The 19824-nt window shown below is 32.9% G+C and overlaps 1 protein-coding gene across 3 annotated transcripts in view; it reads right to left on the minus strand.

Annotated features, from left to right (window-relative positions):
* The window catches only part of esn (espinas), a 569590-nt gene that overhangs the window by 124004 nt on the left and 425762 nt on the right, over positions 1–19824 (minus strand). The window lies entirely within an intron of this gene.

Genomic DNA, 19824 nt, shown 5'->3' on the forward strand with positions numbered 1-19824 from the left:
CGATCGATTTTCACTTGATATCATTCAACCCGTGTTAGGAATTACACGTTAAACGGTAAGATCTTGTTAGTTCTTAGCTCGCACAAGTTTCGACTTCTGAGGGTAGTCGTTCGTAAGGGTGCGACAGCTGGTTATTAGAAAACATAATTTAAACATATTTAGGTGTTATGATAGACCGAAACTTGTGAGGTGGGTAAAGCATGTTCTATCTTTGACTAACAAACTCAGACATTTATCTAGAAAAATGTATGGATCGAGAGGATTTCTGAATGATAAAATACTGGGAGTAATTTACTATTCATTAGCTAAATCCATATTAGGGTATTGGATAATAGAATGGGAGTCTTATTTCGCAATAATTTAACAAAACTCTAGTCAATGCAAAACAAAATCCTGAAAATGATATTCAAATAACCAAGACTTCATTGAACTACACTACTATATGAGCAGTCGCAGATATTTGATATTAGACGCTTGTATGCCTATCAATGCCTAAAATGGATGTTCCATAACCTAATCACTAGATTATCTCATAGTATATATACCATTGTACAAAAAGATCTACACAAAATAATCTTCTACTTCAAGACGAGAAGATAACAAACAAAGTTCCATAAGTACAAGCAATAAACAAAACATTCCATTCTGAATAAGCCAAAAGAAATTTACAAAATAATAATTCAGCTGATGTATTTTCTCGGTATTTCCTAATCCTATAATCCAACGTTCCTGAAAATATATCATTCATCAATAACGTCTCACTCTCCCTTCAACTGAATAATATACTGAATAATTACACCACTTTCACCCTGGACAATTACAATGTTTCTGGAGGGTAGCAGAGAAGCACGACTTGAGCATACAAAATGCTTTGGGTGCAGTTTCGTCATCCTACAGAAACTTTATAATAATCGTCTTTATGTATCTTTGTCTGTACACTTTAATCTAAATAAGTCTGAATCTAAATCTGAAATTTAATAGTATAACATTTTTATAACTAAGTGAGCCAAGAGTCATAAATATTTTGAATTTGTTGGGAATGTTTTTGTATATTCATTTTATAATTTTCATTCAGTTATTTTATGCCAAAATTAATCTGTGTTAATTACGTTCCTATATGAATATGATTTATATTTGGATTATTATAATACCTTGAATTCAACGGTGACGCACATATAAATATCAAATTAATGACCTAATCAATACAGCTGACCATTTGTCGCATACTTTATACAAATCATTTAGCATCTAGGAACTGCGTAGGATTCAAATTCTATCTAGAGATTTGATAAATTAGCATAATTGAATAGGAGGAGATTAATATTATAAAAATTACCGAAGAAGTACATGATGACATTCAGAAAAATAATCTTTCATGTCAATTTTGGAAACGAAGAAGAAAAGAGACAAGAACTTGAAAGGTTTTATTGGTTTTTTATACAAAACTTATCTATTACTTGACTCAAAACTAATTTCGCAGCAGAACCTTTCAATTACTAAAACACCAAAGGTATTCTTGATTTTCTGAAATGTTTTCAAGCTGCTGTCTCAGAAATAATCACTGTAATGAAATGAATAAAAACACTTTTGTCTAATTACCACTAGTTAATTTTATTTATACGACCGGTTTCGGGTTTAATCCCATCATCAAGTTAAAAACGGAAATGTGAAGTTTGAAAACTCGGTTATATCGGAAGTTTCCAGGTAAGATGTGTTTTGATTCTTGAAGATGTTCGTACACTGTGACACCACATTTGGCAACAGTATTAATAAAGGGGAGTATCCGGCTACAATCCTTGGGGAAGTTATGGAACAAGCAAAAACCTGGTTCTTGACAAACAAGCTCATACTCAATGAAAAAAAAACAAAAGTCTCATTTTCGAATCCAGACTATCCTACAATATAGAAAACGACCTAGACATGCAGCACACTAAAATTCTGGGTGTAGATATAGATGTCAGGAACATACATATATATTTACAATTTGCAATAGACTAAATAGTGCAGTATTTGCTATAAGAAAAGTTAAACAACTTATTAACCAATCCGCTGCAATAACTACTTATTATGCATTGTTCGAATTCATTATTAGATATGGCCTGTTTGTCTGGAGCTCGGCAGCTCAGTTTCATTTCAATGCTATTAGCAGGGGAGCCCACGATGCAAAATGGGGATTTACGCGAGCGTCATTGAGACATATTAGGTTGCAAAGCTTAGATGATAAGAAGAAAAAAATGTTATATAATATATAGCTTTTCATCGGTGGGGGAAGCGGCTATAGATTTTCAATATGTAAAAAAATACTGATGCATGGACATACTCGAGCGCGTCAGATATTGATAGCATCAATGTCCTACGTATTTTTAATAATGTTGGTATGTTAATCTGATCGTTTGCATGATGTGGGTGGTTGTACGTAAAGGTTGAAAGTGAAAAAAAAAAAAATTTGATCAAGCGCGTCAGATTTTCTAAGGGGGTGTTGAGTGCAACAAAAAAAAGCTCTCATTCAATAATCTAACAATTTCGATCTGTCGCAAACTCGCGGCCATTATTATAATGTACAAAAAAAATTCACCATTTTAAAATACCCAAGCGCGTCAGATTAAGATATATATGGTTCATCTTCATGTTTTAGACGTGCTGTCTCATAATCTGACGATTATCTAGAGGGATTCGCTTAATCTGACAAAAAGAATATTTTTTTTATTTTTTTTGAATTTATTGAACTTAATTATTTGAAAAGCTCAGGTAGTAGCATGCAAATAAATAAGTGTATGTTTTTCAAGTAGAATACTTGTATTTATAAGAAAATAATTTTAAAAAAATGCTCAAAAAATTTAATTTTTATAATCGATTGATTGATTAATGAAGAAAAGAGAAATTATAGTCTGGTTCACATGTACTCGATTTACCTCTTTTTGGTGACATTTTTCAGCCCTGTCCAAAAATTACGACCAAGGTGTCATTCGATTCGTATTTTTGCCTAGAAAGTTTGAGGAAAGGTCCGAAAACGCGCCGATAAAAATTATAAACAAAAGTTGAAAACAATTGAGTGAAAAAAAATGGGGCTTTAGTTTTTTCTTAATATCTCGCAAAATTATAAAAATTTTGGAAATTTGATAAAAGATTTGAAAAGATAAATGAATTTGCGTAGAAAAAGTCCCGTTTTCCAAAACTGTATCTCGATTATATATAATTTTTACAGAGCCCTGAAAATAGAGCCAAAAGCGGATAGTCTGGCTTACGCGTGCCTTTCGTCACTCTGACATAAAAACAAAAAAAATGATTCAAATATATTAAATGTAAATATTAAGGAATCAATAAACAATAATGCGCAGTCAGAAAATTTTTATCCCAATTTTAACGTTAATTATAAATTTGTTAATTAATAACTTTTTCTGAATTGATTTTAATATAAAAATCCCTATAATTATTAAACTAAAACCCTGGCATTTTTTCCTTTGGTGAAGTTATCCTTAATAGGCAAAAAAATAGATTACCGTTGCCAAAATGAAAAAAAATGTTATTTTCAATTTTTTTTATTAACAATTGAAAATTATAATTTTATAAAAAATACATTACAAATTTTTTTTTCCATTTTTTATTGTTTCAATGTCTCATGGCTAAAAACTAACGCGCTCTGACGCGCTCGAGAATTTCTGATGATCAATTTTTTTTCTACTAATCTGATCCTTTTTCCCTCACAGGCGGCCTTATATATGGGGCTCATATTTGGTGGAGGTACTTAACCGGGTATAAGGTATCCCCCTGTATATTATTCTGCCGCGCTTTAGTAAATCCCGAAATCCCCGGTTGGGCTCCCCTATTATATATTCGTCTTTCAGAAGAGGGCTGTGAGATCTATTACAGGAGCTAATTTTGAAGACTACTGCAAATCAATCTTTAAAACGTTGAGAATAATGACACTTTACTCTCTGATAATTTTTGTAAAGTTACTATATGTCAAACAAAACATTAATAGTTACTCTGTTGTGTCCGATATACACGGTCATAATACACTAGAAATGGAGATAATTTGATTATACCGCAAACCCGGTTATAAAGAATGGACGATACTATTGATATTGAAATGTACAATGCCCTACCTCTTACAGTACGTTCTATGAACCAAAAAAAAATTGAATTTGAATTTGAATTTGACCTGTAGATTTTTTTGTCCAAACAGACGTGTTCACGCAGCCTTGCGTCAAAATTTCTACCGGTTTGGCGAATGCCCTACAGTATATACAGGCCAAACCGGTAGAAATTTTGACATAAGACTGCGTGAACACGTCTGTTTGGACAAAAAATCTATAATGTACGAACATCTTCATGGATCAATACACAAGATAAATAAAGATAACCTCAAAATCCTACACATATTTAATAAAGGGAAATTAACGAATCAATTAAAAACCAGAAATATACAACTCTAAACTAGTAACGCGATTTATGTAGGTCTCTACTCTTGAATTAATAAGTTTAACAACCCCTATAATCTTCTGTGTGGAATTTTGAAGTTGGCGCCCTGGTTCGTTCAACTACCTGTTTCAACTACTTGTCCTTACATCTTACCTGAAAACTCCCCATATAACCGAGTTTTCAAACTTCACATTTCAGTATTATACTTGATGATGGGATTAAACCCGAAATCGGTCATATAAATAAAATTAACTAGGGGTAATTAGACAAAAGTGTTTTTATTCATTTCATTAAAGTGATCATGAATTGCCACAAAATAAACAAGTCGTCAATCACACACTCAGAAAAAATGCTATTGAATCACTCCAAATATCCACTTTGACCTATACAATATAGTCACGCTATCACAAAAGAAAATTTTTCTTGAAACGTCTAATAGACTTATCCTTCACCGTTCATTTCCACATGTTTACTGTTATGGAGTTGTTTCAAAGCATGTTTGACATGCGGTACTGCTAGTAAAGGGTGTTTTTTTAGAGATATAGAATTTTAAAATAGAAAACAATAAAGATGACTTTTCAAATTGACATGAAATTTACTTTATTCGAAAGACAATCTTCTGGCATTATAATTTAAATATGACTTCTGGCATATGACCGCCACGGCTGGCTCATCGGCGTAGACTAAGAACTTCACATATCCCCACAGAAAATAGTCCAGCGGCGTTAAATCCCACGATCTTAGAGGCCAATTCACGGGTCCGAAACGTGAAACTATGCGGTTACCAAACGTTTCCTTCAATGAATCATTTGTCGCACGAGCTGTGTAACATATAGCCGTCTTGTTGAAAACAGATATCATGCATATCATGGTTGTTCAATTGATGAACGAAAGAGTATCGCGTAGTGGGCGATACGTATTTCGAATGGAATGATTTTCAAAATGAATTTGCACAATTTGGAAGCGTTATCCAGTCGTCATTCTATTCATGTTGGAATGTCAAACGAAACTAAACATGAATCACTTGCTATCTTAAAGTTCTATACCTAAAAATATCCTTATATGGGCTAGCAAAAAGTTAGTTTTTCTTCTTTTTACTTTTCTTACTTCAACCCTTGTTTGATGACTTCACCCTAAGTTTTTTTTGATCTTCACAAACTTTATTTTCAAAAAATATATCACAACACGTTTCGCTCTCACAGTAGCTTTTTCGTAGTTAATGACATACTGCAAGGTAATTTTATTATATACTCATATTATTTTTACACTTTGATACCCCTTAACATTTGAGTTCTGTCAGCAGAATTTCTGGAGTCATATGCTTCTCTCTTTATTAACATTTCAAATCCGGATGTATGACTGTTTAGGGAATTTAAGTACTGTAACAGTAACTGTAAAAAATTTGCTAAACTCTGTACTGTAAAGGAAGAGATTAAAATTCCGCGAATAACGTCACGCCAAGAGCATATGGCATACAACGACACAAAAAATGCTGAAACTTATTTATTACTGTAATGATTCCACTTTTGGATGATTTCATTGATCAGCTTCAGTCGAGATTCCAAAATCATAAAGCTACATTATTATCTCTCAAATTTTTAATTCCTTCTGTGTGTTGCAAAGAACAAATCAATAATAAATATCAAGAATATTCCTTTGAGTTCTATAAAAAATATATAGAATGGGACTTTGTGAATGCTGAATTAAATCTGAACTAGATCGACCAACATGTGCTATAGAAGCTCTCGGGAAATGCAACCAGTCCTCATTTCCAAACATTCACAAACTTTTAAAGATCTTGGCGACACTGCCTGTTTCTACATGTACCCCTGAGAGGACTTTCTCTTCCCCGAAACGACTCAAAACTTATTCAAGAAACTCCACAAGCCAGGAACGATCAAATGGTTTGGCGTTAATGTCAATCCACCATAGAATTGACATCGACACCGAGGAGGTAATTGATTTGTTCGCTGCTGAGAAATATAGAAAACTAAATTTGATTTTGTAAAAAATGGTAATATTTCTGTAATGGTTTTTTAATAAATATATGTGTTGATGTAACACCATTTTCTTTCTTTCGTTTATTTTTATATTTCATGTTTTTCTACTGTTCCACCAAACCAAACCCCCCCCCCGAAATTATTTTCTGGCTACGGCCTTGGTACTGATGATGCAAACAAATTTTGAATAAATTATCTAAAATAACAATTTGTTCGTGACAGTTTGAAATTACCTACACTGTAGGTTAATGGATTAACACCTATCAGAAACACTTTTACTGCACTAACACCTGTACTGACAGGTGTCAGTGCAGTGCACTAAAGTTATTCCTGCATATGCTGTTGGCGATACAACTGCCGCAATAGATTTTCAATTACCTTCGTGGTATTAGTCAGAGGAGTAGTTGTTTTCTGATAGGTGTCAGTCCATTAACCTACATTGTAGGTAATTTGAGACTGACCTGAATGAATTGTTCTATTAGATAATTTGATTTACGCTAGTTTTCAAGTATACCCACTCATTTTGTGAAATTTTGAACATCCAGATGAACTTCAGATGGTAACTATCCGCTGTTTCGCCTGAATGTCAAAAACAATAGCGTGGATCTACTATCAAATTTAGCAGTTTTTTACTTTGTTTCATCATTTGTTAAAGCAGAAGTGTATTCATCGTTTTCTGAGCAAAGAATTGCCTTCTCATTTCGGATAACAAATTTTTAAAGTGAGGGACTTTTATCGTTGCATACTATTTCTCACAGTTTTTCTTGAAATTCAGATTATGACGTTCACTGCTTAACACGCAGTTCTTCCAACTGTTTTCAATAAACTCCTGGATTGCTTGAAGTTGATTGAGTTAATGTAGTCAATGTAAATCTGTTCTGAATTCCTGCATACACTAATTGCATTTTTGAATGCAATTCTCTGCATGTTGATTGGAAAGTTATCAATTATCAGATAAGTTATCAATACAATATCTATTTTAAAACGACCATGATATTGATGATAGGTATTATCACGTTTGCTTGGTATCTAATTATATGACCAACTTTAATTCCTGTAATGAACCTTCTGATGCCAGAGGGGATTTCTCTATTGTCGATAACGAACAAGGCGAAGGAACTCAGGTGTAACCTGCAGCAATTCAACCATTATACTTTTTTCTTGCTTTTTCTTTTGGATGGTTGCAAAGAACAAATAGTGTTCATCAAATTTAAACATTAATCATTAACAATAATAAAACAAAAACCCAATGCTTCCATAGGTTTAGAAGTAACTTTTCGATTGAAACAGCATCTATTAACATGATACAGCACCTACACTCCCACACAAATATATTGATAAAAATTATTATGTAATGGGTATTTTTTAGACCTGAGCCAAGCAACTTTTTAGACTGTGAATAAGAGGTTCGCTTAAAAATTGGTTCAGATCCTATATCAGTAGTAGAAGTATGATAGGAAAAATATGAATTTTCCGATCCATTCCAAGCGAGTTTAGGGACATCACAAGAGGGGTTCTAGGTCCATTATTTTTTATTTTATATCTAATTGACCTGCCTTTGAGTTTTTATGTATGAAAATGTAACAATGAAGTGTTTTTTGAGTTAGTTTTTGGACTTTGGAATATTGAGAAACACAACCAATAGCAAAATATTCTGTTAAATTTATTTAGGCTTCATTCGGGTTCAAAGACCGTCATGGTTTGAAACTGTAAACTAACTTTTCGCCAGCACGAGTAGCTGGCTTCTTCAAACGTTAATTTATCTTGATGGTTCACCGATGACCATCATACAGTTCCAAACCACGACGGCCTTCGAACACAAATAAAGATCGTAACAATGATCTTGTGAATGCTGAATGCAAGTTTACAGATCAAAGGTAACCCTTTGATCTGTAAATCAAATTTTTGACCAAATTGTTTACTTCTACTCTATGAGTATAATGGGGAATGTTCCTCCTGACGAAAATCAAGTAGTTTTCATAAAAAAGCTCTAAAACAACGCATTTCAAACTTATCATTTCAACCTTTTTCTTTAAAAAAATATTGAAATACTTAAAAGAGAGGAATGAAATAATGCATTCAACATTTAAAGGGATTCGTTTCTATTTCATCATTTGGCAACATCGGTTATAGCTAATAAAGGACAATGAATCTGTTACCTGTATGAGACAAACAAAGATAACATATTTCAGAGGCGTGCTATTCTGTTTACTTATGTTCCGAGTTCCGAGACATTCTGTGATATATGACATTTTGTGCACCTAACCTATCTTCCTCTATATGAATACATAACAAAGCAACTGTTGTTCATGTGGCTTGTGGAGGTGGTATTAAACTATAATTTGTATTTTGCCTTGATTGTTGATTTATAAAGATAATTTTCCTCTTTTAAAGTAGAATATCTGGGTACGTATAAATTATATAGGCGCTGTTGCCAATATATGAATTAGAAACAAATCCCTTTGAAAATCAAAACTCAACATTTGAAACATCAATTTGAGTACTTTTCGAAGTGAATTTGAAAAACTCAACTTTATTTTGTTCAAACTTTCATTTGCTGTAATAACCCAAATTGACCAACTTTCTTCATTGACACCCCTTTCATCTGAAACAAACACGAAGCTGATGTACACCTTTCTCTGCAGATGAATCTTACATAAGTTGATGGTAGATATCAATATGCTTATGATAGGATGACAGCTAATATCCGTCGCAGATTTAAGTGGGACACAAGTTGTTTTCGATATATCTTTACTGCTAAATTATACAGGGCGTTCCAACACAACTTTGACCTCCCCTGTAAGTGAGAATCGGACATGCAATCAAAAATTTCAAAGAACACATCAAGTTTCATTTCTAGGGGAACTGATTCTGATATGAAAATCATACACAGGACTTCACCCCACTGCGGTCAGCAACTACACCCCTATGAAACATCATTTGAAGGGTCTCTTGCACCCCCCCCTATTACCTATGTAACTTTTTTCGAAATTGGTGGATTCGTTTTTGAGAAACTAAATGTTGAACGTTCCATTTAAGAAAATACAGAAAATCCGCTGTCGTTCATTTCAATGAAGAAATCAACAACAAATAATATCAGTGGAAACAAAATCAACGGATGATTTGTTCAAAATAACCTCCATCTAATTCCATTCAATAATAAAGTCTGCTCTCGAAACCATTCCGTACCTACATTATTTATTAAAGATGTCCGGAGTCAACAATCGGCATTCCCGAACAATTCTCTGTCGTAGGTCTTCTAGATTTGTAGGCTTAGTAGAGTATACTCTCGACTTCAGATATCCCCACATAAAGAAGTCTATCGGTGTGATATTAGGTAATCTAGCTGGCCACTCCACTGGACCTATTCTGCCGACCCAACGCATTGGAAAACATTCGTCCAAAAACTCGTCCAAACATCAAAATGGGGGGATGCACCATCCTGCTGGATGTTATTTCATTCTCTACTAAATTGTCATCATTCTCTAAAATTTGTGTAAACATAGGATCTACACAGTCTTGTAACAGATTTAAGTACGTGTTCAATGAAGAGTGGTCCAACAATATGATTGCCTCCCAGACATTCATTTTTTGTGGAGTTTGTGAATGTGTTGAACTAGATGGAGGTCATTTTGAACACTTTGACCGTTGATTGTGTTGCCATCGATATCACTTTTGTCGATGTCCTCATTAAAATGATCAATAGCGAATTTTCTTTAAATGAAACGTTCAACATTCAATTTCTCATTAACGAATGAACCAATCTGAAAAAAAAAGACATATGTATGTATTAGAGGGAAAAAAACTTTGAAATGATGTATCACTAGATCCCCTATGCCACAGAAAAAATAGGGGGGGTAGTTGCTGACCGCAGGAGGTGAAGTTTCCATATCAGAATTAGTCCCCCTAGTAATAAAAATTGACATGTTCTTTGAAATATTCGATTACATGTTCGTTTCTGGCGTTTTCGTTTTCATTTCAAATTTTCGTTGGAACGCCCTGTATATACATCGCAGGCAAATGAACAATTTAATGAAGTATTCCAGTTCGGTGGAGAATTATTGAAGTACACAACAACACAACTCATACACTCATTTCACTTGGTTATTTCCTGATCGCAAAAGGTATGATTCATGTGATAAAAGTTGCGGTTAGTATTAGAAACCTCACAGTAATTGAAATAGCATTCTTAGGATGTGTCTTACCACTAGCAGACTTAAAATGGCAGCGTTCAATTAAAGTGAAACAAAGAGAGAACTCCGTTATATCAGAAATACTCCATTCGTAATTCAAGAGGTGTCGCACTATTGTATAGTCCGGTAGGTGAAGGGATGTAATAAACCTACCTCTGATTTTTTATGTTTTCATTACTTATGGTCATTTCGTACTTGTTCTATTGATTTCTCTGAATTTTCATGGACCAAATCAGTTTGTGACTTCCTTTTCGATGCTCCAAAGAAAATATTATGAACTTTAGGATATGTGTCATAAAATGACTCGTGCGTTGAATTTCAAATTTCATTGGTCATCAAATCAGATACGTCACTTATAAAAACAATCTTTGTTGGAATTATTTATTGATTAATCTTACATAAATTACTCGTAAATATATATATATATATATATATATATATATATATATATATATATATATATATATATATATATATATATATATATAATCTTGGCGTAACCAAGAACATATAAGCCAAATTTTTTGAAAGTATCATTCTTCAAACTCAAATCGCTATACAAATTCAAGTATCAGTTATCAGAAGAAATGAAACTTAGGTTAGTTAAAACTCTTATTTACCCCCATATCGAGTATTGTTGTTCGGTGTATTACAATTTTTTGCCGCAATATAATAAGCAGAAATTACAACGTATACAAAATGCTTGCATGCGATTCGTATGCTGTATACCATATGGTGAACATGTCACACCATTTTTATTGAAAATGAAGGAGCTGAATATAATAAAAATGTTTTTGTTTGAGTTGTTTTAGTTAAAACACCTAGTTATTTATATAGTTCATTAAGCAGGCATTCTGACATACATATGGTACTGTACTTCCAAATTTCAAAGATATTTTTCTTATATAGTCCCTTCTTATCTGAATGAAATTTTACCACTTTGAAATCATAATATTCATAAATTCAAGAAAGAAATAAAATCATATATGCTTACTACTCAGTGCTAATTAAAAAAAAATTAAAATTCAATGTATGGTAGTGCCTAAGTGCCATTGAAATTGTTAAATTGACCAGAATAATGTTAAGAATATCAACACTGACTCAAGAGTGACATAGAAAATGTCTGTTCAAATCTGTTTTCCGATAACCAGCTGTCGTTCCCTACGAACAATAACCCTCACAAGTCCAAACTTGTGCGAGATTCAGGATAAACGTGTGATTCTTAGAGTTCAAGTAGTCTCTTATGAGATAGCCCATGAATATTTCATGATACTGACTGTTTTTCTTATATTAGAGAATGTGGTCAAATAGAAAGAACATTATTTTCACTGTACATCTGTTACGAATACAACAACGCACGTTTTACTCTTTATTTCATCTTCAGGCTGAATCCTTTGAAACATTCATGTTTTAGTGACATGATGCAGTCATAGTCAAAGAGAGATTGTGTGTTATTCACAGTTTTATTCATTCGGTCATTGATGTACAATAGAAAAATAGTAGGAGACAATATTGGACTTTTGGTAAATACCAGCGTTAATAGTACATAGAGAACCTTCGATGGCTTTTCATGAGAAACGATATCATCACATAACTGATGTATTAAGATATTAAGGTATTCTGAACATTCAAGAATGGGTTGAATAATATATTCTTCCTGATTTTCGATATAACTAAACGTGAAGCATTCGATTTCTGATTATTTGAATGAATATTGTACCCTTCTCTTCGAGAGATCTTTCAACAAAAAGAAAGAACCCTGTCATTGTGAAACAGTTCAGATAATTTCTATCGATATTCGTCAATTTTTTGTTTATTTCCTTGGAGTTTCCACTTTTATACAGTAATGAAAAAATTTTGAGAAGTTTTTCTCGAAATTATTCGTTGTTTAAAACATATTTTTATAGAACAAAATAAAGTTATTTTCCGTCCTTCTTGACCGGGCTATTACACTAGTACCTCACCTAATAATGTTGCCTCTCATTACGTAATCACAACACAAGCACTAAATAAAAAAAACCTTGTCAGACATGTTCACATAAGGTTTTCCTCTAAACAATTAATTTATTACGCCGATAAAGGGGACAATTTCCAACTAGCAAGTGTGAAAAGATAATAAAACGCATGTTGCAACTTTCAAGAAAGTGTTGGTTTTCAGGAAATAGAGAAGAAATGAGATCAACATTCTGACGAGAAGGTTGATTAAACACTGTCATACTGGTTAATGGGTAAATTCCAGAACGCTAATGTTTGTCACAGATGACGGAAAAGAATGATCGGTAAACTTTGTTTGAATTTTGATTGTGTCAGAATCCGAACACGTTACTGAATAATTGATATACGAGAAAATCAGAGATGATTTAAGTTTGAAGAATTATTCGTAACGATTTTACAATACAAACTATCACACAGCATCGACATTTTTTTGGGAAAAAGTTAAAATAACTTGATTTATCTGTTACTGTTGAACAGATACAGTTACAAGACTATAGACACCGTAACATAGAAGAAATTGAACCTGTCAGATTGGATGTGGTTTAACAGAAGTGAGGTTAAAACTTTTTATCAGTCTATAACGAAATGATATGCTACATAGACTGAAACATTTCATTGGTTTCAAGAAATGAGTGGTGATTTCATATTCCAGCAATACCTCTATGGGTCCTTATAAATTCACCTTCATCTTAAAACTCACTAATAATTTTCGAAAAAGTATAATGAATTGTTTGGAATGGTCTCTTTTTATAGTCTCGTGCTCAGTTTGCTCTTTTCAAACCTTTATATGCTTCCAAAAGTCTGTATCGATCTCAACAATTAATCTATATTCTATTATTGTTCTTATCGAACAGCGTCAGACTTTCTTATTCCATGAAATGAGAATATGTAGTGAGACCAACATACTTTTTTTACAATGCTTACAGGTTATTTCACAAATCTCAGACTTCTCAATTTCTATCGTCTTGTCTAACATTTGTTGAAGTGAACAAGTAATTTTTGAAAGCATTTTCGATGTTCAGAAATTTGATTTAAAACCCATGAGTGTATCATGGTTAAGAAAATAACACAACCATACAAATGTAACTGTTAGAATCATCTGGAGATGATCAGAAAAAATAGGTACGATTTTTTTCTTATAATTCACGAAATGTGGTCCGAAAATAGTCTTATGATAGTGAAATATCTTGGAATACTTAGACGTAGAGCTGTGGCCAGTTGCCACGAATATTGACATAGGTAAAACTATCTACTGCCAAATAAATCAGTAATAGGTTATACTCACAGATTTCGTCCATTCTAAATCTCACACCAGCATATACTCACCTGAAACAAACAAAAATAAGAGTTATTACAGTAACAATATTTGTTTATCTGTTTAAAAATCTGTTTGAAATCTGTTTTTCCATAATGTATATATTTATATACATTCAAAAATGCTCCTTTGAACTAGTCATCTACGGATGATGCTAACACTAGCAGCAAAACGTGCCTCGAGAGACAGTATTTAAGTGTTTCTGATAGATTTATTTCACGTCGAGATTTTGATTCTTCATATCGAAATTGATAATGTTCCTAAATACATTTTCATTTGCATACTCATACAAATAGTTGAACAGTTAAAGATATTTACGAAATATAATAATAATAATATAACTTTATTCACAAAAGATAAATACAAATACAGATACAAATAAATTACAACATAGAATGAATGAATAAAGTGATTTTAGGATAACTCCAAAGCAGCGGCGGCTCGTCAGAGGAGGCAAGGGAGGCTTAGCCTCCCCATAAAATTTGAGGCTATTCATCGCAATAAATTAAAAGATATTGACAAATAATTATGATAATTTTTTTCTAAAAATGCTTGAGTATCATTACTTCACCATTAATTTTTAATATAAATACATGATATGATCGAAAAATCACTATCACTCACTACGTAGTACATACCACACTGTATCCTGCATCAACAAACCTCAAACGCACCGTCCATGAACGAATAACGAAAAAACCATCAACCCATGCCATACGTTGCAAGGTAGCCAAGCCTCCAACCGCTAAAAAAAAAAACACAATCTCCGCGAGACTGATCCAACCAGCGACATACGTCCCGATTTGTAATTTCAGTTGCAGAAATTATAGCGTTAGAGGAGGCTAGCCTCCAGTTGGTCTCCCTTAGTGTACGACTGAGTTTGTTTCTTATTTAATTATTCGGATGGGATGCCGTAACGGACCGGGACTGAAAAATATTTCGGTAAACCGTTTTAGTGATTCTTGATAATATTTGTTATTTGTGTATAAAACAGGCAGTATTGTATTATAGCAGGGTTTTTAGTAATATTTTTAATATGTTTTTAAAGTGTTTTCTTTCAATTTCGAAGTGTTTTCAGGTTTTCACTTTTCGGTAAGTTTTTTTTCCATTTATTATGGATAAGTTGGACGGAATTAAAAATTCTGACGATATAGTTGATTGGTTACTGACAAATAATTATAAGTCTTTATTTTATGATAATAAATTTTACATTATTAAAACTCTGGAAAGGCCTCAACCAAATTTGATTTCAATTAAAGCGTCAGATAATCGACAAAATCGAGGATTTAATATTAGTTGGTACGATAAATACCAAACGTGGTCTAAAATAGGATACTCCGATTTGAAAAAATTACCTCGTTCTACAGAAAGACATTTTGAATCTAAGGAGCATATATTTTCGTCATGTAAAAAACATTGTTTAGCAAACAAAATATAGCAACAGCTATATCGTCTTGGTTAAAAACGAATGTTATGTTTACTTTTAGTTTCTTTTTTTATTTATTTCCTTCCTATCCAAAATTACAAAATACACCTTTCAATTCACCTTTCAAAATGCGGGACCCTCGCAGACTATATTGAACTTGAATGACCGCCGATTGAAAGTAGTTTGCGGCTGCCTTGTGGATTCACTTAAACAAACCAGAGTCAACCTTCCTTCCTACCCCATCCTTACTACCCCATCCTTCCTACCCCATCCTTCCTTTCCTTTCCTGGCAAGACACGACTCTCACCTCCCCGTTGGTTCTTGCTAAACAATGAAATTTACTTTAAGACCTGTTTTTATAAGCATAATTAAGTACTTATGTTTATAAAATATTTGTAGCAAATATTATTTATTGACTGAGAAGAGTTCATTTATATTAAAAAACTCAAAGACAACTCATTTTCCTTGTTTTTGTTTTTTTAATGGTCAGTTTTATACGTATAATTTTCGGCAATACAGAATTATGCAAATATTACGTATTTTGCTTTAAATAGGTGCGGTACTCAAAAAAATTTTCGCGTCTCCGGCGGGTTTTTCTGTGTGTATATAATCTTTATGACTTTATCCTCCCCTGTTCTCTAATGCACGAGCCGTCACTGCTGCAAAGCACCTGTTTCCCATAAAAATTGACATATACATACATATGCATGTATCTTTTAGAAAAAATGACAAAATTAAAAATATTATAAAAATTTATGAAATTTAAAAATTGTAACAATTTGAGAATGCGTGTGTATATAAATGAATAAGTCAAGTATCATGAAGGATACACAATGCAATAATAATTATAATAATAATAACTTTGTTCACTTAACAGATAGCTGTACAGAATACACTCTCACTATCCAGAAATTTGAAATAAAGTTATTTTCAATCACATTCACTGAATAATGTAATGTTATTGTTGATTTCAAATTTTGTTGGTAGAACAGACATATAAAATTATCAGATACTAGCTTTTGCCCGCGGCTTCGCTCGCGTTAAGAAGTATTATTATCAATTAGGTATAGTTTTTGCGCCTTTACTTTTGTTTAGCGTGTGTAAAAAGTTAGGACCTACAAAACTTTTTTGTACACAATATTCGTAACTAATCTTTCATTAGGCGCTAAAACTATCAAGCTATTGGGTGAACTTACTCGTGAGCAAGCAACATCCATGTCCATGGGAAAAGCAATGTTCTCTCAAGCGAATTTGAAAGTTTGCCCCTGATACTTGTTTATTGTCATGGCAAAGCTGACTTTTAGGGAAAACTTGCTACAGTCATTAACCACATATCTGACAATTTCTGAACGTATCGCTCTATCTTGTGTTCCGTACATTAAATAAGAGAGAGCACGAAACAAACATGCACCGTCACCAACAATAGGGACGACAGTTCATTCTTCAACTTCTCTATTAACGTTCAGATTTTCTTTAACCATTTTAAAAAAGTCTAATCGACAAAACCTATACTTGAACCAAACGAAAACATAACAAATGTCAAATACAAAGTAGAGTTTATAACCAGAACATTTGGAACTAAACATTATTTTGTTCGTCTTAATTTATTCGTTACATTAGGTACTGATAGGTTCAAACTAATACAGTCACATACTCCATCATCCCTTAGGGGTGGAATTTATCAAAATCCTTTCTTAGGGGATGCCTACGTCATAGTAGCTTTATGCATACAAAGTCTCAACCCGATAGGTTTAAAATTGACAAAGTTTCATACAAACTTTCATCCCCTATTTTATCCCCTTGGGGGTAGAATTGATCAAAATCCTTTTCTAGCTTATGCCTACGTCATATCATCTACCTGCATGCCAACTTTCAGCCCGATCCGTCCAGTGGTTTGGGCTGTGCGTTTATAGATCACCATGTCAGTCAGTAAGTCATCTTTGAGTTATATACATTTAGATTGATATTATATTTGTACTATTCATTTTCGACGCTTTCAATTGAAAAATTAAAAAAAAACTTGTGGAGAATAATTTCTTATTATTTTTTTCTTGTATAGTTTTTCAATGTCAATATTACTTCAAAAATATTCAACGAAAGTCATTTTTTGTGGAGGAAAAAATCAGTTTTTTATCGACCTTTTTTTGGGTAATGGTTACCTTCCACAATCTGAAAAAATATAAAAATTATAATGGAGAACTTTATACAAGTGTAGAAGGGCAAACTTTTTAGTTTACCCCGATAAGTTACTGCGTAAAAATCAAAGTATTTTTCACAAAGAAAAATCTTCTATTTATCAGTAACTTGTCGTATTTTACAATTTTGCCTATCAAAAAAATATTAAGAAATTATACTTATCTTTTACGTAAAACGTAAAAGATAAGTATAATTTCTTAATATTTTTTGATAGGCAAAATTGTAAAATACGACAAGTTACTGATAAATAGAAGATTTTTCTTTGTGAAAAATACTTTGATTTTTACGCAGTAACTTATCGGGGTAAACTAAAAAGTTTGCCCTTCTACACTTGTATAAAGTTCTCCATTATAATTTTTATATTTTTTCAGATTGTGGAAGGTAACCATTACCCAAAAAAAGGTCGATAAAATACTTCAAAAATATTTTCTGATTCGATTGTTAGTTGACTTTCGATAGCAAGTAGTGTGAAGTTATCTCCTAATTGCTTTAGACTACTACTACTACTGATTATGTTTTTGAAAGTTGTTAAAAATAAAACATAAAATTGTTGTCGATGGTGGCGTGACCGAAAAACTAATTGATGGAGAAAACGAGGGAATGCAACGAACTTTAATAGTCTTTTTATTGCTGCAAAAACAACAAATACAGTAAAACCTACAGTAAATAAACAATACATATAGACGTTGTTGTGGAAAAGAGAATCAACATGAAACGAATGTCATTTCTAGGTTCACTGTTCCGTTCCTAATATTCTTTCACGGGGATTATGATTCGGTGAAAGAAATTCTCTTTATGACTTTCTGAAAGCGAAATCACTATTATGCGTTTTCCTAGTACTTCAGCTCTTTGGTCGGTCAAGGATATGTGTGTGCGGTTAATGGCATAATAAAATATTTTATTACAAAATTCCATTGTGTGTGAAATAATATTATGAGTTTAAGCCTTTCTCAAGAAAAGGTTCCGATCACCGTATAAGCAAGCACATTGCAAGTTTCGAAATGTAACTTCATCAGCCACTTATATATTGCCATTTTCTTCAATTATGATAATAATATTCGCCACTCAATTATATTAGCCATAATGAAACTTCACATCGTTCACATTTAAGCAAGAAAGCGATACCTGTGCCAGTTGGAATGACTAGCTCTTGATTTGCGGAGGAAAAGGCTCAGGTCGGTTCTCGATTTTTTATAGAAATTCAATTATAAGTGCTGAAAAGGGTGACCAAATTGAAAGCTCTTATTCGGACGCCATCTTCAGAAAATTCTAGAAATACTGTACCCCTTTTCAACACCTGACACCGTAGTCGATTTCAATTACACTGGGATAGAAGACACTTCAAGAATACTAATAAAACATGGAATACAGTTTACTTGAGAGTTTTAAAAGGGGTACCATCCCTAACCTAGAAATGAACAAACGAATAAAAATAATAATTAATATCGGATTTGAACTGTCAGTATAAAAAGAAGTCAGGCTGTCAAAGTTTCGAATTTTTCTACTCTTTTCAATGGTTGCTTCAATAGAAAAAGTAACAAAATACAGTGTCTCACCCTAGAGTTTAATACACTGAATCTTACAACTTCTGATCGAAATCATATTTCCAGAAACCATCAAGATAATTCAAAGCTTTCGTTGTACGCTCCTCTCCTCCAACTGAACTCCTCTGATCCTTGAGATCCGGAACTCCGGCAATCTTCAGCAGTAAGCCACCTCGGATATATGTGTTAGCAGTGCGAATAATAGACACGTTGAAGACGACCTTCTCCCCAAATTCAATAAAACCTTTCAATGTTCGTCGACTTTGTCGATTTTTCAGTTTTTTGATGTCCTCGTTGTGTCCAATTTATTCCTGTTTCCATACAGAGCGGTCCAACGAAAAGTATGCACCTTGCTTTTCTCCTTTTTTTTTGTAACTTAACGCAAAAATGCTCGGACAGTTCAATTTTGCTTTTGAGGGGGACACATTTTAGATGTATTTTTCTACCTGGCCTTCAACCCCCTAGCGAGGGTGAGTAACAACCCTGAAATGTTAAGTGGAAAGTGGGGTCGAGTGATATATCATTTGAAAGGGCACAAAATTATTTTTCTAATGATACCTAATTTGTTGCATTTCACTCAAACATGTAGGTATTATGAAGAAAAACAACTACAACCCAGTACTTTGAAATGTGTAATTGACTTGGTAGAATCCTACTTCAGCAAGTGCTGAAAATGTGACCCATTTGCTTTCATAGAATGATACAGATTTTGTTAAAATCTATTCCCAACATT

The sequence above is a fragment of the Leptinotarsa decemlineata genome, unplaced genomic scaffold, assembly GCF_025532065.1.
Source record: "Leptinotarsa decemlineata unplaced genomic scaffold, Ldec_3_MD MMD2_tig00026340_RagTag_RagTag, whole genome shotgun sequence".
NCBI lineage: Eukaryota > Metazoa > Arthropoda > Insecta > Coleoptera > Chrysomelidae > Leptinotarsa > Leptinotarsa decemlineata.